Genomic DNA, 25,252 nt, shown 5'->3' with positions numbered 1-25,252 from the left:
CTTTTACTCCAACTCAGTTTTTTTTTTAACTTTAGAAAACCCATATAAATAGAACAAATGACAAATACAATACTAGTTTATTTTTAATTTCAGAGAAATTAATAGCTGAATAATAATGTACCAAAAATTTCTCATAAAAGGAATAATTGATCTCACTGACCCATTTACCCCACCACTGATATATAGTGGATAAGATCCATTTATGTTTACATAAATATAAAATTCTTGGTTATTCTTGAATTAACTTCTACCATTATTTTAGAACCTTCTTTCAATCATTTTATATTTCTGTAGGCATTGAATTTCCTTTTTTAACTCCCAATGAACAGAGATACATAGATACATGCATATACACACACAGATTTTTTTGCCACCAGTGACTTTCAAATAATATAACTTTATTACACAATTGCTCCCTTTCTCATTTAATGAGCTATTATTGGGTCAGGCACAGTGATAGGCACTGGAACTATAGCAATAAACAAAATTAACATGATCCCTGCCCTCTTATAGCTTATTATCTAGTAAGACAATATAAAAATAATAAGAACAAATAAATGCATAATTTTAGAATTGTAGAAGGTGTTGTGAAGGAAAAGTTAAGGGGATATGATTTAGTTTGAGAATCCCTATAATCAGAGAAGGCATCAGGAAATTATACTATCACCTAAATAATGAAAAAAAAATTAGCCAATTGAGTGGAGAGCTTATAAATCTTCATGCAATCAGAAGAGAAACCACAAGGTAATTTGAATATGGAAAGTTTATATAAGGAATTATTAAGTATAACAGGGAACTAGAATGACAATGGATTGGCTACTGAGAAGCCAAAAAAATTTTTAAATAATAAATGAATGGCAAGTATTGGGAGCAGCTGTTACCATTGGAACAGAGATTCAGACCTTGTAAGAGAACTTATGGCCATGGGTCACTGGTCGGCAGAGAAGTTACAATAGTCCTTGCAAGTGAAACTTCCTGGAACTCCATCCTGTAGAATTTGCTAGAAATCTGTCCTGTAGGTTTCCAGGGAAAGACATTTATGGGAAAGTATTTCACAGTGGGCAAACTGTTAGAAAACTGCCTGAGGGGAATGCCAGGAGAAGATGCTGGCTACCATGCATTACAGGACTCCAGTGCCCAAAGAAGCTGCATCTGTGGTAGGAGCCAGATGTCAGCAAGCCATCCATGCTTCAGGAGCCTGCCAAAACACACACACACACACACACACACACACACACACACACACACCAGGAAATACCTTTTTTCCTCCTGCAAGGCATTTCTAATTCCTTCTACTCTCAAAACTTAACATCATATCAGCTGACAAAGGAAAAATGATTAAAAGGTCCAGATATATTTGCACAAAACAGGGCAAAAAGATAAAATTGGAACTGAGAGGCAATAAAATCTATAACTGGAATAGTGTGGGAAAACATGTCAGGTGCAATAGATAACACAAGCAAAGACTCTGAATTTTGAAAGAGCATGGAATTTGCAGGAATAAATGAAAGTTAAAAGCTCCTACAATGGAAGGGAAAGTGAAGCAATGTGAGGCCTAAAAGCACACATGGAGGTTACCTGTTGAGTGCAGAGCTCCCTCACAACCATGGAAATGGACCCCAAGACCCGAATGTGAGCCCCAAATGTCAACTGAGCCTGTATTTGGGGACCATGGTGAATTCATTTATTTAATTATATAGTAATTAATAGAAAATTTAATTCATATTAGCTCTTTGGGGACATCCACCCTATTACCAATAGGGTCATCAAAACATAAGAGATCTGGGTCCATATACTACCTCTGTTCTTTTACAGTTACCATATGATGATGGGAAAGTTCATTAAATTTTATAAGCCTCTATTTCTTCATTTGTAAAATGAGGATTTCGATAACTATCCTTGAGTTGTTCTAAGGGTTAAATTAAATGATCTTTGTAGGATGTCAGACTATTCTCCTACATATAGTAAATAAACAGTACATAGTAGTGAATAAATGGTAATTAACTGCTGGCCAACCCCAATTTAATTCATTAAATCATATATTTATTGATCATATGCCTTGATTGGCAAGTTCTGCTGTATAAAACATATACAACAGAGGAAATGGATCATTGTAAATGAATGATCTCCACCCTCAGCAGAGGCAGCTATTTTTCCTTAGATCCATTCTTAGTTCCTTCCCACAAAGGCATTTAAGAACTTTACCACTTACATCCATGGATTCAGTAATAAAAAGAAATGACTTGATATATGCAAAAGCATGGATGAATCTTAAGGGAATTATGGTGAGAAAAAAATAACAAGCCAGAAAAATTATGAATTGTATGATTATTTTTGTAGTTCTTAAAAATGACAGAATTATAGAAAAAGAGAACAGATTGGTTGTTACCAGTCTTAAGAATGGGGGAGTATGAATGAAGGGAGGCAGGTGGTTGTGGTAATAAAAGAGCAGCTTGTGGTATAACTGTCCTATCTGTTGACTTTGATGGTAGATGCAAGACTACATGATCATATTTCATAGAACTAAATATACATACACTGTTACAGTTTATATATGAGGTGTCCCCTAAAATCTCATGCGTGAGACAATGCAAGAATGTTCAGAGTTTAAATGATTAATTTCTGAGAGGTGTAACCTAATTAGCAGATTAATTCCCTTATGGATTAATTGGGTAGAAAATTATAGGCAGGTTGAAAGTGGCTGGAGGAAGTAGGTCACTAGGGCTGTGACTTTAGGATTTACATTTTGTCCTTAGTGGGCAGAGCAAAGACAGCGCGGTCTCTCTGGTCTCTCTCTCTCTCTCTCTCTCTCTCTCTCTCTCTCTCTCTCTCTCTCTCCTTCCAGGCCCTTACATCCTAACTTGCTTCCCTCTGCTATGCCCCTTTACCTACACCCTCTGCCATGCTGCTCTGCCTTATCTTGGGACCAGAGCTATGGAGTTGGTCGACCATCAGCCGAACCTCTGAAACTGGGAGCCAAAATAGACTTTTCCTCCCCTGCATTGTTCTTGTCCGTTTTTTTGCTCACATCAACAAAAAAGCTAACACACACACACACACACACACACACACACACACACACACAAATTGAGTTCATGTAAATCCAGTAAATCTGAAAAAAAATCATAGAGTAAATCAATGGCAATTTCCTTCTCATGATTATCATATTGCAGTTTTGCAAAATGTTCCTTTGGGGAAATGGGGGGAAAGGTACAACGAGATCTTTTAGTACAATTTCTCACTGTCACATGAGAATCCACAGTTAACTAAAAATGAAGAGTTTAATGTAAAAAAAATGTCACCATATTCCCAGTGTGATACATCATTTGAAGTGACTTTTGACATAGAGAAGAGTGGAGGGTTAAGGGGAACTGACTAGTTGGCAGGACTTTATGAGCAAAACAACATAGAGAGGGAAGTATAGTCTATATTTAAGAAAAAGCCAAATGATTTAGTTTAATGGGAATCTGGAATACAGTTAATTAAACACTTCAAAATAAAAATAGAAAGAAATCCTTGAAACATGTCTCACAGTTCCTGGAATTGAGGCATTTGGACACTTTGGGACTTAATTGTACAACCTGAAGAAGCAGGCAGTGAAGTCAGTACAGAATCAGAAAAGCATTCAAATGAGAAAGGAGAATTAAGGACACACCACTGGATTATTCTGAACTATTAAGACATCTTTTATCATTGTCCTCTCAGCAGTTTCAGTAGAATGTCTAAAAAGGCAAAGGTTCAGTCTAGTGCTAGGCCAAAACATATGCCAACAAGCTGCATGGCAAGGAGAGGCAGCATGGTTTGTGGGAGAATATAGCTGTTCAGTAATTTGTAAACTGAAAATGTAAGGAAAAAACAGCTCAGTGTAAACTGGATTTAGAGTTGAGAGAAGGATTTCTTGATAAGGGGTAGAGGAGATGAGAGTGAAGGGCAGGTGCTGAGGGTAAGGTGCAGAGTGATCCTACCTGTAGAAAAGGAGGACCATAAAATTTAATAGGGAAATTTAAAATGAAGGTGAGGAGCTAATAATGGTCAAAGAAAGAGCAGGGTTTCACTTGCTGTCTTCTGCTTCTTCTATAGGATATTGAAGTAAATAGAACCTTATGTAGTTCACACTCAACTTTTCAGAAAATAACTTTCAAAAAATAATTAACCTTGGATTAATAATTTTCAGTTACCTCAAAAATGTATAATGTCTCACTCCTAAACTACTTAAAAGTAATGGGCTGGGGATGTGGCTCAAGTGGTAGCGCGCTCGTCTGGCATGCTTTGGGCACTGGGTTCAATCCTCAGCACCACATAATAAAATAAAGATGTTGTGTCCACCGAAAACTAAAAAATAAATATTAAAAGATTCTCTCTCTCTCCTCTCTCTCTCTCTCTCTCTCTCTCTCTCTCTCTCTCTCTCTCTCTCTCTTTCCCTCTCTCTCTCTCTCTCTTTAAAAAAATAATAATTATCTGGCAAAGTAGCAATAGGCAAGGGTACAGATAAAATATTTTGATTGTGGGTCTGTAGATTCTCTCTGCATAAGTGTTTTGCTCTCAGTTTCACTATGTTTTTTAGGTTCTGAATTTTATACAAGATATATTATGGTGTACTTGGGGTATAGATCAATGGGAGAGCATTTTCCTAACATGTGTGAGGCCCTAGGTTCCATCCCAAGCACCAAATACATAGAGACAGATATTGGGGTCTGCATAATCAGGTTATCCATTTTCTAGACATAAGAATTTGGTTTGAAATATCCTGCCCATGACTTTGAAGTCATCTTGGATTTCTATTTGAATCAAGGAGACTGTCAATGCATTTTATTTAGTGCAAAGTTCATGTAAACTTTAAATTTGGAAAATATATTTTTTAAATTTTAATAATGATATATTTATAAGTAAAGATGTATTTATTTTATAAGCTGTTTTCTCACCACAATAAGTCAATCAGCAAACAACAGACTTTTAGTGTACATCTATTAAAATGCCAAGCTCCATGCTAAGCTGGGGGAAGATGTCAATATGGTGAACGCAACAGGGAAAAGCAGGTGTGAATTCCTTGTTGGCAGGTCTAGGTCAGCCTTCACTGGATAACCTTTTTTTTTTTTTATTGGTTGTTCAAAACCTTACAAAGCTCTTGACATATCATATTTCATACATTAGCATACATTAGCTTCAAGTGAGTTATGAACTCCCATTTTTGCCCCAAATACAGATTGCAGAATCACATGGGTTACACATCCACATTTTTACATAATGCCATACTAGTAACTGTTGTATTCTGCTACCTTTCCTATCCTCTACTATCCCCTCTTCCCTCCCCTCCCATCTTCTCTCTCTACCCCATCTACTGTAATTCATTTCTCACCTTGTTTATTTTCCCATTCCACTCTCAACCTCTTATATGTAATTTAGTATAACAATGAGGGTCTCCCTCCGTTTCCATGCAATTCCCCTTTTCTCTCCCTTTCCCTCCCACCTCATGTCTCTGTTTAATGTTAATCTTTTCTTCCTGCTCTTCCTCCCTGCTCTATTCTTAGTTGCTCTCATTATATCAAAGAAGACATTTGGTATTTGTTTTTTAGGAATTGGCTAGCTTCACTAAGCATAATCTGCTCTAGTGCCATCCATTTCCCTGCAAATTCCATGATTTTGTCATTTTTTTAGTGCTGCGTAATACTCCATGGTGTATAGATGCCACATTTTTTTAATCCATTCATCCATTGAAGGGCATCTGGGTTGGTTCCACAGTCTAGCTATTGTGAATTGTGCTGCTATGAACATCGATGTGGCAGTATCCCTGTAATAAGCTCTTTTAAGGTCTTCAGGGAATAGTCCGAGAAGGGCAATAGCTGGATCAAATGGTGGTTCCATTCCCAGCTTTCCCAGGAATCTCCATACTGCTTTCCAAATTGGCCGAACCAATTTGCAGTCCCACCAGCAATGTACAAGAGTACCCTTTTCCCCACATCCTCTCCATCACTTGTTGTTGTTTGACTTCAGAATGGCTGCCAATCTTACTGGAGTGAGATGGTATCTTAGGGTGGTTTTGATTTGCATTTCTCTGACTGCTAGAGATGGTGAGCATTTTTTCATGTACTTGTTGATTGGTTGTATGTCCTCCTCTGAGAAGTTTCTGTTCAGGTCCTTGGCCCATTTGTTGATTGGGTTATTTGTTATCTTATTGTCTAATTTTTTGAGTTCTTTGTATATTCTGGATATTAGGGCTCTATCTGAAGTGTGAGGAGTAAATATTTGTTCCCATGAAGTAGGCTCCCTATTTACCTCTCTTATTGTTTCTCTTGCTGTGAAAAAACTTTTTAGTTTAAGTAAGTCCCATTTGTTGATTCTTGCTATTAACTCTTGTGCTATGGGTGTCCTATTAAGGAATTTGGAGCCCAACCCCACTATATGTAGATCAGAGCCAACTTTTTCTTCTATCAGACGCAGTGTCTCTGACTTGATATCAAGGTCCTTGATCCATTTTGAGTTAACTTTTGTGCATGGTGAGAGGAGGGGGTTCAGTTTCATTTTGTTGCATATGGATTTCCAGTTTTCCCAACACCATTTGTTGAAGATGCTATCCTTCCTCCATTGCATGCTTTTAGCCCCTTTATCAAATATAAGATAGTTGTAACTTTGTGGATTGGTCTCTGTGTCCTCTATTCTGTACCATTGGTCCACTCGCCTGTTTTGGTACCAGTACCATGCTGTCTTTGTTATTATTGCTCTGTAATATAGTTTGAAATCTGGTATCGCTATGCCGCCTGATTCACACTTCCTGCTTAGAATTGCTTTTGCTATTCTGGGTCTTTTATTTCATATGAATTGAAAATATATTGAAATCACACTCACCTCCCTTCCTTCTACCTTACCATCTTTTCTCAGTCTCTACAGACCCTGTAGCATTTCTACTGGCTCTGCCACGGCTGAGCCAGTCCTTTCTGGTTAAACTGATACTACCTAAGGAGCATCCAGTCCTGACATCAGCACTCCTTCAAATTTGCTGAACATCAAAAATGTTCCCAGACTCCTCACAAAGTCATTTTTTCTCTATCCATAAATGCAACTAAAACTTTTATTAGACTTCTCTGTAGTGAACACCAACCTTTGTGGCAAAACCAATACAAAAGGAGAAACAAAAGATATGTATTCTTAAAATATTTGCAAAAATATTTTTAAATTTATTTTACTTGTTCTAATTAGTTATACATGACAGTAGAATGCACTTGGAGCTGGAGAATATCATGCTTAGTGAAATTAACCAATCCCCCCAAAAAACAAAGGAAAAAAAATTTTTTTTTGATTTGTGGATGCTAATTCATGATAAGGAGAGGGACCTAGGGAAGAATAGAGTTGCTTTAGATTAGGTAGAGGGGAATGAAGGGAAAGGAGGGGGTATAGGGATAGAAAGGAAAGTAGAATGAATCAGACATTATTGATTGTGGGTCTGTAGATTCTCATGTGCACATATAACTATAGGACTGGTGGCATTCTACATCATGTACAACCAGAAGAATGAGAAATTACACTCCAGCTATATATGATGTAAACAATATATTTGCAAAAATCTTAACTAGAAAACTTGCAAATTAAATGAAAAAAATGGAAGGTACCCAAAATCAGTAAGAGAAGATGAGCACCTATTCTCATACACTGTTGTAAGGAGTTTCTTCAAACCTACTGAAGGGCACCTGGCATTATATACTAAAACCTTACAAGAATAGGAAGTATACTCCATGTATGTATGATATGTCAAAATGCATTCTATTGTCATGTATAACTAAAAAGAACAAATAAAAATTTTTTTAAAAGTTTCTGACCCAGCAGTTTCTTCTAAGACAATAATTGGGCAAGTGTGTAAAAGCTGAATAAAACAAAACTATTAATAATTTATTCATAATTGTGAACATTTGGAAATAACACAAACATGTGTCAGAGAAGATTGGTTCAACAAGTTTTGGTATATTCATGCAACATAATAAAATGAAAACATTAGAAATTATATTTTATATCCATATTTACCAACAGATTGAAATAATCACAGTTTGTTGTTAAGTAAAAATAAGGATAATAATATACAGCATACTAATATATACATACTAGTAATATGATGTATATTATTATTTTGATATATATTTGCCAATTCAAATTTTGAAATGACATAAATTATGAAAAATAAACTTAAATTCAGGGTGAATTTATGCATGATTTTTATTTTGAAAATTTTCTTTAAAAAATTCTTGCAGTGAGCATTAAGTTAAAGTAGAATTGTTCTCCCTCTCCTTGATGATTCATGGAGAAATTACTGTGAGAGTAACTGTAGTGGCTATAACTACATACTATCCCCCAGAGCCTATGTATGTAACCTTATATGGAAAAAGAATTTATGCAGATGTAACTAACTTAATTGTTTTGAGATAAGCTCATACTGGATTATCCAGCTTAACTTAAATGTTATGAGAGCCAAGAGCTGACAACAAGTATAAGATATAGGCAGTAATTACAGTGATGCACTAAGAGATACCAAGGATTGATGACAGCTACCAAAAGCCAGGAGAGAGGCATAGAAGGGTACTTGGGGAGCCCAAATCAATCTTATGACCACCATCTTGGGGAGGAAGGGACTGTGATGGGGCTAACGGGATCTGTTTCCTATGGATGCCATAAAAAATGACCACAAACTGTATTGCTTTAAAACAACAGAAGTTGAGTTTTCTTGCGCTGGTAGCCAAGAAATCTGAAATCAAGGCATCAGCAAAGTCTAAAGACTATTTGGAAAAATAATAGACAAATTGGTTTCTCAGCTATGACACTAAAAAAAAAAAAAAAAAAAAAACGAGATACTTTGAACTTAAAACAAATAGATACGTTGAACTTAATCAAAATTAAGAGCTGTGTTTCAGAGGACACTCTCAAGAAAGCAAACAGTCAACTCACAAAATAGAAGTTGTTATTTGAAAAACATATCTGATAAAAGACAAGTATCCAGAATATATATGATGACATGACGATAGCGATGTAGCCAGTGATAGAGTATATGCCTACCATGTACAAGGTCCCAGGTTTGGCAACCAGCACTAAAATCCCATACATATATATATGTATATTACATACATATACATATAAATATGTATATTTATATGTAATATATATCCAATGAGAAGATGCATGCCTAGCATGTACAAGGTCCTGGATTTGATCACTAGCTCTTTATGTACATACATACATATTTTTACATATTATATAATTATATGAATATATATATATATATATATATATATATATATATATATATACATACATGCATATATGATTTGAATAAGCATTTCTCTATAGAAGAAATAAAAATGACAAATTAATACAGAAAAACGAACTCAATATCGTTAGGTATTAGAAAATAGAAGTCACAACCACAATGTGAAATCACTCCATTCCCACTAGGATGGTTATATTCCCAAAAGTTGGATAATAAAACATGTTGACAAGGATGTAGAGAGATTGAGGCTCTGATACATTGCTGGTAGAGTAAACTATGTACCCACTCTGGGAAGATATTTGGCAGTTCCTTAAAAAGTTAAATATAGAATAACCATAAGACCCAGTGTGAAGGACTGAATGTCCCAGATTCACGTGGTAAAATCCTAACTCCAATGATAGTATTAGAAAGAGCAGCATTTGGAGGTGATTAGGTCATGACCCTAATTCTCATTAATAAAATTAGTGCCCTTAAAAAAAAAAAAGGCCTCAGAGGATCCCTGGCCCTTCTAGGATGCAAGGACACAGCAAGAAGAAGGCTATTTATGAAGAAAGGTCTTGCCAGACATGAAATCTGCCAGTGCCTTCATCTTAATATCCCTAGCCTTCAAAACTGTGAGAAATAAATTTTTGGTTTTCATTAGTCACCCAGTTTGTGGTATTTTGTTACAGCAGTCCAAATAGACTAAGACATTGGCAGTTCCATTTCTAAATATATGCCCAAGGGATATTGAAAAACATGTCCACACAAAAATTTTTACACAAATGTTCATAGTAATATTATTCATAATAGGCAAAAGTTGGAAACAACCTAAATGCCTATGAACTGATAAATAAAATGTGGTATAATCATATAATGGAATATTACTTAGCTAAAAAAAGGTAATTGAATACTGATATGCTAGAATATAAATAAACATTAAACACATTATGCTATGTGACAGAAGCCCAAATGTAATTCCTGAAATAACCCAGTGGTCAAACATGGAATAGCCAAGTCTAAAGGCTACATCATTTAAGATTCATTACGCTGGGATTAGATTTGGAATTTTTCAAACTGGGTGGTTATCTAGTAATTTATAGAAAATGCAGAGTTCCTTTTTAAAAATATAAGGTTTAAAAATATAAGGTTATAATCGCCTATCTAATCAGATTTAAAAAAATTACTGATATCACTGAAAATTAAACTGGAAAAGTTGGCAGAAGAGAAGGAGTTGGGACCACTGTAGACAGTGGAGAGACTGGTTTGGTTTTCAGTAGGATAATTACAGGGTCAGATTTCCAAAAGATATACTTACTGGCAGTAAGGAGGCACACTAGGAGACTTAAGAACACAGAGAGGGAGACCAGTGGGGACAATGTTACTATAATTCAGAGAGAGGGTTATGGCTTACACAAGGGCATTAGTATGGGTGGAAAAGGAGGTCAGACACAATGAGGTAAATAATATGGTAAAGGTAAAATCAGCAAGGATTAGTCATCAATTTAGCACAAAGTTAAAGCCCAAGAGCATCACGATGTGCCTGTTAACAAGAAAAGTCCTTTCCTATGTTAATTGGTCATTTTTTATTTCTTCTATAGAGAAATGCTTATTCAAACTTATTTAATTCCCAAATTCCTAATCGATTAAAATGAAAGTTCTCACTACTCCATTGTGTAATGATATTTCTATTACCTTTGGAGATTAAAACTTGATTTTAATGTACTTTGGCCAGAACATGGCTTGGCAGTTTCAGTTTTCCTCTTAATCTTTTTGATAAAAGCAGATCATAAAGTACCACATTTGAGAGCTGCCAGAATTAAATACACTTACATTTCTCATACATGATCCAGAAAGTTCCCTTCTTTACCTTTATAAACTAAAAAAAGTAATTTCATAATTACCTTTTATAATATGATTAAGCCTGACAAATGCACTTTACATTTTCTGGCTTAAAACTACTTATACCAAGTTAAAGCATTTGAAGCCTGTCACTTTTTCTTAGTCCTTTAGGGAATGGAAGCCCTACAACCTCCAGTGTGCTTTCATGCCCTTGTCTCTACTGTTCTAAACTTTCTTTCTCAAGATTCCTCCTAACTGCCACTTCCTTCCTCCTTTTTTAGCTATATGCCCTAGAACTCTTGCTCTAATATTCATCAGTACCTTCATCTTCTCAAAATTACCATCTGTTTGTTTCAGGGACACTTGACTATTAATCCATGCTTCATCTCGAGTGAAGCTCCCTGACTATGTTTCTTGTCTCTGCATCCCTAATATTCAGTTAAGACACTGAATGTCTGTTCACAGCATTTATCTTTACTCTAAATCCTCCTATAATCCTAACATTATATTAGATAGATCAACAAACTGTTCAAATGTTTAATGTTCCAAAAGCCCATCTCTCTTGCATCTCTGAACTGAACATAATAAGTCCTTTGTAGTTCTTTCATAATATTTGATCTAGAAAAACCCTTTGATGACATTTTCTCCCAATCTCTCAATCTCTTTAGTTTCCTTCTGGCCTTTTTCCTTCTTTTTGGTCACATGATTGATCACTTAAACCAGCACTCCCAGTTCCCTATCCCTTCATCCTACAAAACCCAGCCAATTTTCATTTGGTGTTCCTCTGCCTGCCACTCCGGTGGTAAGTTCTATGGCACGCAGGTTTTGGTGCCACTATAACTTGAGCTGGATCCTTCATGTTACCTGACAGTCTTCTTCTCATTTGTAAGGGAGAGTGACTATCTTATGAATAGTAAGGGAAGAGCAAATACCTTACGAATGGTAGTATCCATTGTGTATTACCACTGATTTTGCATGTGGTAGACCCTTAAATCTTTATTAAATTAGTAAATATTTAGTAATTAAATTATGAAATATTTATACTGAATGAATGCATGTATTTAAAAAATTCTGTTGTCTCTCCTATCCCTTGTTCCCGAGTTCCCCTCTTTTCTTCCAGTCTGTTTATCAGTTTGAACAACCAGACTTGTCTACTGACTTCTATCTCTGATTATCCAGGGTAATATCTTCTCATCTCAAGACACTTAACTTAACCACATCTAAAAAAGTTGCTTTTGCTACCTACAATAACATTCAAAGGTCTCAGTGATTAGGACCTAGATAACCAAAGCCCATTAGCCTACTACACTCCAGAAGGAATACACCCTACCAATATTTTTTTTAACAAAGGCTTAATTGAGTCATTTTATCTTTCTTATATGGTATAAAAACACCATTGTGGCCACAGCTGAAGCCTAGCTTCTCTATATGGACACTGATATGGATCTTTTTCAGATAACCTGTAGTTTTCTGATGGGGAGCCAGTCTCTTTCCAGAGGTTTGGAGTGAGATAGCTGTAGGTGAGATAGCTATAGGAGGCTTTGGTGAAATTTCCCTGGGTGGCAGTCTAGTCCCTGGCTAAGGCAATACCAGCCATAATCAGCAGCTTCTGGGATGATGGGGATGATTTGCCCCAGCACAGAGCCACAGCTGCCAGTTATCTTGTAAAGGATGGTATGGGCTCACATAGCCTGTTCTGATAGCCTTGCTGAATGGGACTATGGAGCGTTTGGTCAGGATAATTGTCCCACTGATGACAGTGGCTACCTCATTGGAAATTTAAACACCCAGACAATGTGTTAATTTATAGTCCCAAATGATGACAAATACATTGATCCTTGTCTGCTGGCCAGCACAGATCTGCTTTTATATGGGCATAATCTTTAAATCCTCATCTTTGAGGAACATCTGCAGGAAACGTTGATGATTTCTGACTTTTGATGTACAGGGAAAAGAGATAGCTCTCCCCAGGAAATTCATTCTTTATGTCCTTGGTCAGGAGGACAGTTTGGTGATAGGAAGCCATTCCTTGTCCTTAGTCTTGCCTCTCTGAGCTCTGAGACATAACCCAAATACAGCTGCAGCCTCCACAGAAGCTGAAGTCTGCCATGTCAGACCACCCAGGAGCCTGGGGAACCTCGGCAGAATTGGTGACTTCTGTCATTTGACATTTTCTCAGAGACAAAGCTCAATATTTTCACTTTAGCTCAGTGAACCCTATGGTGGTGGATTTCTGAACTACAGAACTTTGAAATAGTAACTTTGTGTTGTTTTAAGCTACTAGAAGTATGGTAATTGGTCATTACAACAATGGAAAATTAATAAACCCAACTCCTCAACCTACCTTTGAACTATGAAAACATCTCTAATCAGTAAGAGGTGACCTATGTCCTATACCCTTGCCTAAGAATCCAAATTCCAAGAGTCTGCGGCCAGGTGTTATAAAACGTATCGAGAAACTATTAATCTCTAAAGGATAACTAGCCATTTCATTACTATTAAACAGACCAGTGCTGTCCAGTGCTAATTTTTGTGAAAATGGAATGTTCTTTATTTGTGCTACATGACATATAAATGGAATCATATAAGAAATGATCATCTTTTATTTTTTTTCCACTTTGATTTCAAGGTGGCATGTATCAGTATTCCATTTCTTTTTATGGTTGAATAAGATTCTACTCTTTGGATATGCCACATTTTCTTTATTAATTCATCCATTGGTATGTATCTGGGTTGTTCTCATCTTTGACTGTTGTGCAAAATGCTGATATAAACATTAATGTAACTTTTTTTGTGGACAGATGTTTTCATTTTCTTGGGTATACACCAGTTAAATTATTGTGCTATACAGTAACTCTATGTTTAATCATTTGAGGATGTTTCCAAAGTGGCTATATCTTTTCACATTCTCACAAGTGGTGTATGAAAGTTCTAATTTCTCACATTTTTAATCAACTCCTATTATCATTATCTCATATTTGAATTCTAATGGCTTTTCTCATTAGTCATTCTAGTGTATACAAAGTGGTATCTTCTGGTATTTTTTTATGAGAATGTTCCTGATGAAAAATTTTGCAGAGTACCTTTTATGTGTTTATTATCCTTTTATGTATTTTCTTTAGAAAAATAACTGTTCAGATCCTTTGTGAATTTTAAAATTAGTCTACTAATATTTTTATTATTGAGTTGTAATGATTCTTTGTATTCTAAAAGCAAGTGCCTTATGAGATGTGTGATTTTAAATTATTTTCTCCTGGTTACTGTCTGTGTCACTTGGTTTCAACATGAAAAACTGCCTTTATTATTTTTTTGTAAGGCAAGTCTGGTAACAGAATTTTTTTTTATTGGGGAAAGGTCTTTATTTTAGTTTCACTGTTGAAAGGTAGCTTTGATGGATATAGGATTTATGGTTGACTTTTTTTTTCCTTTGAATAAGTACTTTGAATATGTTATTCCACTATCTTCTGGATTCTACTGTCTTTACTGACAAGTCAGCTCATCTTACAGAGATACATCATTCTTCTCTTGATATCTTTAATATTGTCTCTGTCTTGACTTTGATTATTTTTATTTTGCTTTGTCTATTTGTGGATGTTTGCATTATTCCTACTTAGAATTCATTGAGCTTCCTGATTGTTCAGATTACTTTTCAATACATTTGCTATATTCTAGCCATTATTTCTTTGAATTATTATATTTTCTCTCTCCTCTTTTCGTGGTACTCCCCTCATGCATATGTTGTTGTGCTTATTAGTTCCCATATTTTTCTGAGGCTCTACTCAGTGTTCTTCATTCTTTTTTCTTTCTGTTTTGTGAGTTGCAGAATATTTATTAATCTTTGTTCAAATGTGCAAATTTTATCTTCTACCAGTTCAAATGTACTGATAAGCTCCTGTGAATTTTTATTCAAGCTATACTGTTAAATTACAGTGTTTTCATTTCACTCTCCTTTATTGTTTCTGACTCCTTACTGATAACCTGTTTGGTGTGACATCAGTACAATTTACTTCTTTAGTCATTGTTTCCTTTAATTCTTTAAACCATTTGTAATGACTAGTAATGAAATCTCACTTCTGGTCAGTCCCACATTCAGTTTCTGTTGCCTGCTTCCTGCCCCACCTACCACACCCCTCTGCCCCAATGTAGGGGATCTACTTTCCTGTGTGTTTGGGTGTTTCATAATTATTTGTTGAAAACTGAACATTTTAGATAATTGTAGCAGCTTGGGTTTCCTACACTCTTCCCCGTTTGTTTAATTCATTTGTTTTAGTTGTATATGGACACAATACCTTTATTTTATTTATTTATTTTTATGTGGTGCTGAGGATATAACCTAGTACCTCCTCGCATGTGCTAGCTAGGCAAGTGCTCTACCACTGAGCCACAACCCCAGCCCCTTTCCCCATTTGTTATTGCTATAGGCTTAGTGCTTGGTGCATTATTTTAATATAATTTATACTTCGTCTATTCTCTATCAGTCCCAATGGGAAGCCTCTAATATTGTTCCTTAGGGGCCCAGGCTTGTGGCTATGCTATCACCTATCACCATCACTCTAGGATGACAGTGATTTCACCTCACTATTAAATTCCACTAACTACAGGTTGGTTGATTTAATGTTTCCAATAATGACCTGAAGTTTAAGTAGCTTCACAGATGAAACATTAAAATTGTGCCTCCTTTGAAGGAATAATTTTGTACTAAAAAATTCCTGGTTGAATTTATTTTGACCCCTTGTGGTCTACTCCCAGCTGTCTCTTTTCTGGTTCTCACCAGCAAACTAGAAGATCTATAATTTAGTTTATAAGCCTAATAAACCTGTTTTAGCCAGCTTTTTCACTGCTGTGACCTAAGACCTGACAAGAACAATTAGAGGAAGAAAAGTTTTTTCGAAGGGAGCTCACAGTTTCACAGGTCTAAGTCCATAATTGGCCAACTTCATTCCTCTAACCTATCAATTGTCTTTATCTTTTATCACCAATGAATCTATCATTTCTCTCCCTATTGCCTTTTGCCACAGCATCCACTGATTTTGGGTTTTTTTTTTTTTTTTTGAAACAGCATCTTATAATATTGCCCAGGCTGACCTTGAAATTGTGATCCTCCTGCCTCAGAGAGTCAACTTGGCTCATTATACTATTAAACTGAGCATGGACAGAAACATAAACCTCAGACAGCCTGCTTGGGAATGTGCCTGCTCCTAAATTGATTTCCTATATAAATATGTATAGACTCTCTGAATAAAACCCCTATGCTTCTGTTTCTCAGAGAGAGTATTGCTTTGAAAATAACCCTAGTATTCTTATCTGTTGTAGGTAATAAATCTTTTCCCACTCTTCTATCTCCTCTTGTGCCTTTTGGCTTCGTAAAACCTTTGGGTTCAGTTAAAGAACCACCACCTTCTGAGCCAGGGTAAGAGTGACAGTGTCCCCAGTGTTCTTAACAGCATTATACACGAATGGAGCCTGGCAGATGAAGGCAGCCCTGCATCTCTGTGTGTTTGCCTGGAATGAGAAATGTTCAATGAAGACAGCCCCTGACTGAAGTTGTGGGGAAAGGGAGCCCTGTGTTCTTTTCTGCTGTAGTCTACAATGGTGTTTCCCTCTCAGGGAGTTGGGGCAAATAGAGAGAAAAGTTCTTGGTTCAAGTACCAAAATTTTCCAAATGTTTGCAGATTTTCTTGAATAAATATTTCTTCATTTACTGTATGGGCTTAAGGACATCTCCAGAGACTGTTGATGATTGTTTCTTTAAAAATAATTTTCACCCATTTGTTTGGGAGAGGGGGGCGTCTGTGAGCTCCTTACCCTATTGTGCCACAAGTCTCTCCTCTGGTTACTGATTTTTATGCAGAGCCTGAACCTTAATATTCCAGGTTAGTAAAAAAGCTTCCTTTTTCATCTTTCACTAGTGCATTGTGATTATCCATTCAAATTGGAATTGAAAAACTTCTTTTTGGCTTATAATTCAAGGATAGTAAGCTATAGCCTGCTGTCAAAATCCAGCCAGCTAAATTATTTTTATGAAGTTCTAAAACTTATTACCTATGATTGTTTCTACTCTACAAGAGATGATGTGACTCCCAACAGTGAAAATATTTACTTTCTAGACCTAGACCAGCAGGGTAATGTACAGATGATGTCTTATTAATTTATACCTCAATGGCTTCTCATAAATGATCTAGAATGTTCCTCATTCCCCATGATCATCTAAGAGGAGGTAATGGCAAAGCACTCTTTGACAGGCAGATAGTCTGGTTTTATTATAGGACTGGCTTTAGAGATAATTGATTCTGCTAATTATAGTCAGAAAGAAGAGCCACAGGTCAATTATTTTAAAGCACAAAAGATGTTATTTTCTCTTGTCCATTTAATTGCTTTAAATAATAGAAACATGACTTTCTAATTTCAAAATTATTAAATTCTATCTCTTTTCTCAGAAATGTAAAAAAATAATTCTTTAAAAACTAGATTCCTATTCCCTTGAAAAAGACAGTATATCTCATTTATTCCTATAGTTTTGCTGGGTGGCAAGAAAATCTACTGTATCATGAATGTCTAATGACTAGAAATTTTAAAACTGCTTTTGTCACCTCTCTAGGGAACAAATATTTTAAATAGAGAGATAGAAGCTACATGTCTTTCATTCACAATCAAATAAAAAAGATTAATGATTATAAGGAATAAGCAATAAAGTAAAAGTTATATAAAATAGAAGTAACCACTATTAAAATTTCTGTGAGTATTCTAGACATTTATGCACAAACTAAAGCAATTTTTTCCACAACTAGAATCATAAGATTTTAATCTGATTTTTGTATTCTTTTTTAAAATGTTTTTTCTAATTCTAATTGGACACAATGCCCTTATTTTAGTTATTTTTATGTGGTGCTGAGGATTGAACCCAGCGCCTCGCATGTGCTAGATGAGCACTCTATCACTGAGCCACAACCCCAGACCCTGATTTTTGGATTCTTAAAGATACTGAAATGAATCATCCTTTTTAATATTGCTGAGTCCATGAAATTAAAAAGTTTAAGAAATTTCCAGATAATTGTTGGTTTATTCTTAACTTTAAACACTACCTATATAATATTCAATTAAATAAGCAGAAATTAAAACAATGTAAAGCATATAGGTTGAAAAATTTAAAACTTTTTATACTTCAAACTCTTGCCAACCTCATAGAAATAATCATCATTAATAGTTTACTTTTCTTTCACATTTTTTCAATGAGTTTCCATGAAAATATAACCAATATATAATCTAGGTTCATCCTTTTTTCATAAATGGAATTACATCACACACATTGTTCTGCAGTTCAATTCCTTTTTATAATACTATATCCTAGTACAGTTTTCTTAAATGGACATGTAGATCCTCCTCATCTTTTTAACTGCTGTGTATTATCACATAGTAAATATATAATATGCTAAATGAATGTTTATTTAACATTTGACATTTTGCCTTTCAAAATATGATGGCTCTCTTTCTTGTATATCCTTGACTACACTATTATTCATCTTTATAATATTTACATAATGAACAAAAAATTGGTATTTCACTGTTTGAGATTGCATTTCGCTGATTACTATTGAGTTTGACCATCTCTTCTTGTAGTGTTATTTTCACTTATTTTTAAAAATACTTTTTAGTTGTAGATGACACAATACCTTTATCTATCTATATCTATCTATCTATCTCTATCTATCTATTTATTTTTATGTGGTGCTGAGGATCAAACCCAGTTTCTCATACCTGTTAGGTGAGCACCACTGAGCCACAACCCCAGCCCCTTCACTTCTTATATAACATGTCCATTTATATTTTTAGGTGTTTGTCTTTTGAGGGGGGTGGGGAGTGTGTTTGTAAACTTCAGGAGGTCTAGACCATGTCTGTCAGTCTTATGCACAATACAATCCCTATCCCTTAGCACAATGCACATTGAAGAAAGCATTTAATAATTAGTCTATAGACTAATTGGTCTCTAAACAAATACTGTGTTTAGATTATATTGTAGAGAATTTATTTGTTAAAACATACACACCTATATATGCCTGTATATGTAAGGTACAGCTTCAAAATATATTTACTCTGACTATAACCAAGTCCCTGTATTTAAATTAATGGATTTTTCTACTTTATGAAAGAGCTTTAGCCATTCTGCCTCTTCAATTAAGAAATTTAAAAACCAAGGAGCTCATTCTCTATTTTCAAACTCCGAGAGAACCTGAATACATCCTTAGACTCACTTCTTTTTAGCTACTTGTTTTTATCACTGGTTAAGAAGTTGTTTAAGTAAACAACTTTGTTGTTTACTTGTTAGCTTTACTATAAATAACCCCTCTGATGCATGGTCATTTTGGTAATGATTGTTTGGATTTATTAGGGATGGCTTAAGCTGGTGGAAAACACCAAACCCTTTGTGTGGGCCTGCACAGGTGTCTGATGAAGGATCTTTGGATATCAGAGGACAAAAAGCTCCACTTGTATCCTATCAATACTGCCATTTCTGAACATGTCTCCTACACAGAGCCATAACATTTAGTCACACAAACTCCGACCAACCATTGCATTACCTTTCCTTGCCTCCAATCATCTCTCCCCCGCTCAGAACACCCTGTCTTTTTATCCAATAAATACCCCTAAATCATATTCTTGGGGAGGAAGATTTGAGTCTGGCAGCTTCCCTACTCACATGAAGCCACATTATTTTCTTTTGCAAAAATTATCACTTTAGCATTTGGCATACAGTGCAGTGGGCAAAAGAATCCTGGTTTGATAGTAGACTACTACTCTAGAACATGAAGAGAATCAAGAGTGTGATGAATCATAACAATCTTAAGATATTGTTCTAGAACCAATTTTCCTTTCAACGTTACTTTCCAAAGTGAGGAATGAAGTCTGAATATTACCCATTAAATTTTACTTTGTTTTTCTTCCACATATGGTCACTAGACATTGGTTGGAAGTTATGTCATAGAACTTGTCATAGTTATTCTGGTTTCTAAAAGAAAATAACATAAACTGAATGGGTTTTAGATAGTAGAAATTTATTTTCCACAGTTCTGGAAGCTGGGAAGTCCCAGTTCAAGATACGGTGGTAGATTTAGTGATAAGGGCATAGAAAGGGCACAAGCCCCATCATGAAAGTTCCCCACTACGAACAAAACATATTCCAGGGCCTGGCCTCCTAACATCATTGCCTTGGAATTAAGGATTTCAACATATGATTTGAAGGGACATAAACATTCAGACCATAGCACTTCTTTTTCTCAGTTACATTGCAGTAGATAGCACTTCAATACTTTCAGGAATATTATGTTCTTAGACTAGCCAGTGGATTAGTCAATGCTACTATTTTTTAACAACCAAAAGTATTTTTGTCAGACATGAACAAATTTCTAAAAGGGTAACTATGAGGTAATTAGGAAACTATATGTGGATGTGATGAGTGTCTGACAATATTTCAAGCCACAACTCAAAACTACTATCACTGGCTAATGTCCACGGAGGATTTCCAAGTGAGGAAATTTTTATCTTGTTGATCATTTTGTTTCCTAATGTAATGGTTTCATTTCATTGAAGGCTGCTGCCCTCACTCACCTATGGAAAAGTACATATTAGAAGATTGTATTAGTAAGCTTTCTGTTGCTGTGACAAAATCTCTGAAATAAATCAACTTAAAAACTTATTTTGCTTCACAATTTTAAACATTTTAGTCCATAGTTTCTGAGCCCATTGCTTTGGGCTGGCAATGAGGCAAAAAAATCATGGTAGGGAATATGTGGTGGAGCAAAGCTTCTCATCTCATGGTGGCCAGGAAGTAAAGTGACACAAGGGACCAAGGTCCAATATCCCTCTCAAGTTTCCATCCCCAATGACTGAATGTCGTTCTTCTTGTCCTACCTCTTATAGGTTTCCCCACCTCCTGATAGCACCACAGGCTGGTGACCAAACCTTCAACACATTTCTAAGGTGAGATGCTAAGATCCAAATCATAATGAAGATTATCCTGCCCTAACAGTTGAAACCAATAATATGGGTGATGTGAAACATAGTATCTAATCTCCTGAAACAATCCCCTGACTTCCCAGTTTGAGAATAGAGCAGGCAAAATTTACAAACAAATTATACATGTGTGTGGGTGTGGGTGTATGTGTGTGTGTGTGTGTGTGTGTGTGTGTGTGTGTGTGTGTGTATATATATATATATAATTATTTTTATTGTGGTATGAAAACTTAACACTAGATTTATCCTCTTAACAGATTTGTAAGTGTGCAATAAATATTATAAACTAGGTACAGCATGGTATAGTAGATCTCTAGAATTTATTCTTCTTGTATAACTGAAATATATAGCTGTTACATAGCACCTCCCATTTCTCCTTCTCCTATTTTACTCCATTTTCAGAGATTGACTATTTCAGATATAGGTGGAATCAAACAGTATTTCTGTGACTGGCTTATTTCACTTAGGATATCCTCAAGGTTCATCCACGTTGTCATAAATGGCAGGATTTCTTTCTATTTTAAGGTTCAACAGTATTCCATTGTAAGTGTATACCACGTTGTTTATCCATTCAACATTTAGGTTGTTTCTACATCTTGGCTATTGTGAATAATGCTGCAATGAACACGGGCAAGCAAATGCCTCTTTGAAGGTCCTGAAATGGATATTCAGCACTCTTACACTCAGACTGCCTAATGCTTTTAAAAGTTAAGTGAAAGCTGTACAATATTTTAAACAATGAGACAAAAACTCAAAATCCTGCTCCCATCATAATGTATTCCACTCCACATTTTTTTATGGTCCTTCTCAGTTCTTATGTGAAAATATCTAACATATGGTTGTGATCATTACATAATACAATTTGAATCCTGCCTTTTATGTCTAGTCTAAATATTTCCACACATTTTTTTTTACTTTTTTTTTTTGGTAGCAACAAAGTATTTCAAGATGGTCATAATAATGTAATGAATTGCTTTCCTTTGGTTGATATTTATAAGTGGCCTCCTTTATATGCTCATTATAAATGTGAAATATGATATGGAAATAAATAAAAGGTGTCACAATGTCTTGGCAGCATTTCTTGAATTGTATTATTTGTAGGCATTAATGGCTGTCTTATAGCATTACCAGTGTGCTGCCAAAAAATTGCACTAGGTTTCAGTTACTTCTTGTGAAAAAGACAGCCAAATCCAATGTTCAAAAGAAGGCAAGAAAATAATGATGAAAGAAACAGAGGGTCCATTTGGAGTTAAATAGGGAAGTATAAAACAATCTGACTGTGCCTATTGAACTCATATCCTTTGATGGCTGGTTCTCTGTGGGGAGAGGACAGCCAGTGGCACTTGTGAACAGGAGGCTCCAGACAAGAATTACCCTACAGCAGAAAAGCCAAGGAGATGGTGGTGGGCACAAAATAAACTGTAAAGAGAATGCAGAAGTAATGATTACTCTTGTCACATCATGATCAGAGAGGAAACTTTCATTCTAAATAATTGAGCTGGAAGACAGAGTAAAGCTGATGACTTGTATTAGGATAGAGAAAAGGGCAACTCAAATCAAGTCAACACAATTGGCCTTTGTTGAACATCTGCTCTATGATTAGCATTAATCTCAGGACACTGGATATAAAAAGGAACAAGCATGCCCTTGAAAAGCTCATTATCTTTGTGACAAAGGGCCCTGAGAACATGGAGTAGAAGAAAATAATACTTTAGGGGATAGAGTTTGGGGTAAGAGCTGTCAAGCTCCACAGAAGATTGACACTTTATGTGAGTCTTGAAAAATGAGTAGGAATGTGCTCAGCTGACACAGGAAAAGGCATGAGCAAAGACTGTGGCAGAAGTCCTTGGTGTGTTCAGGGAACAAAGTAGGCTGATCTAGCTAGTAATTTTTTTAAAAAACATATTTAAGAAGGGCCATTCTTTCAATTAAAATTCTATTTAGAACCACAACATATAAAATAGATAAAAATTATATTTTATATTTTAAAAGTATTTTAGCATTTTAATTGTGAAACATTTTCCTGTTACAAATGGAATCAATGGGAATAATAAAACTCTTCTGATAAAAAATTGCAACTAGGGGCTGGGGTTGTGGCTCTGCGGTAGAGTGTTCGCCTTGCATGTGCGAGACCCTGGGTTCAATCCTCAGCACCACATACAAAAATAAACAAGTGAAATAAAAGTGTTGTGTCCAACTACAACTAAAAAATAAATATTTTTAAAAAAGAATACTTAAAAAATTGCAACTATGGGGTTATATTTGATGGATTGCTTCTTATTTTCCATCTGTTCAGCTACAACAATGTCAAGAAAATTCTGTTTCATACTGTAGTTTGCCCTAGACTTTTAGGGCATGTTTCAATTAATAAAGATCATAAGCTTCAGAGAAAAGTAGCAGGAAATGTTTGCTTCAATGGTTAAAAATCAATAACATCAACATCTCTTGTTGATATATATAAATGTCAGACAAGAGTTACCAAAATTGGTCCTGAGCATCTTAAATAGGAGATATTCAACCTGTATATGCATTTACATATGGAAATGGAAAATATGACTTTCATAAAAAAGGAATTACTCAAATTAAAATTATCCTCTAAAACTATCTATAGTATGTTATTATGAGTGTCCTATGTGCTCGTTGAAAAAATACTATGCTGTGATGAGAAATAATGTTAAGAAGTATATGTGTGTGACCAGAACATCCAGATATTATATGTTTTCAATCTTAATCAAGTCAACATGCTGAACAATTTGGTAACCTTTAAAATGTTAAAATCAGAGACAAATTATAATTCAATGTACGTGCTACTTCTTTGCTGGAGTTGAAGAAAATGTTAAAAGAAATAAAAATAGTTAAAAGATAAATTAATCTAATTTCAAATGTTGAGGTCCTAAAGTACCTCTGCCCAGCCTTCATGGTTAGAGGGTACACTGAGACCATATTTTTAAAAATCTTGGCTATGATCAGATGTTTGGCTTCAACTTGCAATTGATGAAGATATTTTGAAATATTTTAGAAAATGGTGTGTGAAGACTGGACTATGTTTGAAATGATAATTTAAAGATGGTTATATTTGAGGAAAAGGGACATTTATTTAGGAAGGGATTATAATAATCCAGATTAGAGGAACTGAAGCTGAGTTCTGAATTAGTGCAGAATTAGTGAAAGTGGAAAATTGGAGTCAGAGTCAAAGCTATCTGAGAAAGAGGGACATGTAAAGATAATAGCTGTCTTTAATTCCATACAGTACAGGGTTTGAATCCTGCCTAATGTTTTCCAGAGTATGAAAGAAGAGAAAGCATCTGATACGGTCTGAATATCTTCCCACCTCTGCAATCAATTAGTTGAAACCTAATCCCCAATGTGATAGTATTAAAAGGTAAAGCCATTAGAAGATGATGAAGTCATTAGGGTTGTTTTTGTCAGTTTTTGTGTTGCTGTGACCAAAACACCTAACAAGAACAACTGAGAGGAGAAAAATTGGGGTCTCAGGGTTTCAGAGGACTCAGCCCATATTCAGCCAACTCCATTGCTCTGGGACCAAGATAAGGCAGCACATCATGGGGGCAGGGCCCAGCAGAGGAAAGCTGCTCACTTATGGTAGGGTCAGGTGGAAGGGCGGGGGAGGGACCACAGGGAAGATGTAACCTTTCAGGGCAAGTCCCTAGTGATCCACCTCCTCCAGGCACTTTCCCCATCCCCCCACAGTTACCACCCAGTCAGTTCATACAAACCAGGATGGGTTGATTAGGTGACAGCTCTCATAATCTAATCATTTTACCTCTTAATATTCCTGCACTAACAGGAGCTTTGGGGGGGATAGTCCATATCCAGAGTATTACAATGGTGGAGTCCTCATGAATGGAATTAGTGCTACTATAAAAGAGGTGAGAAGAAGCTGTTTGCCCCTTCTGAAGTGTACAGACACAAAGAGGGTGCTGTCTATGAAGAATAGGTCTTCACCAGATACCTGTTAAAAGAAACTTTAGAAAAATTAAGTTAAGCAGAGTTAATTTCAGCAAAGAACAAGTCATGAATCAGGCAGCACTCTGAACCAGCAGTGGATCAGAGAGCTTCTCCAAGCAATGTGGGCAGGCACCATTTCTAGACAGAAAGTGGAAGAGCCACACAGAAACAGCTTGTTTGGTTACAGATCAGCATTTGTCTTTTGGG

Source organism: Callospermophilus lateralis, chromosome 5 (genome assembly GCF_048772815.1).
Source record: "Callospermophilus lateralis isolate mCalLat2 chromosome 5, mCalLat2.hap1, whole genome shotgun sequence".
In the NCBI taxonomy this organism is placed as follows: Eukaryota; Metazoa; Chordata; class Mammalia; order Rodentia; family Sciuridae; genus Callospermophilus; species Callospermophilus lateralis.
This window is presented reverse-complemented; position numbering follows the sequence as displayed.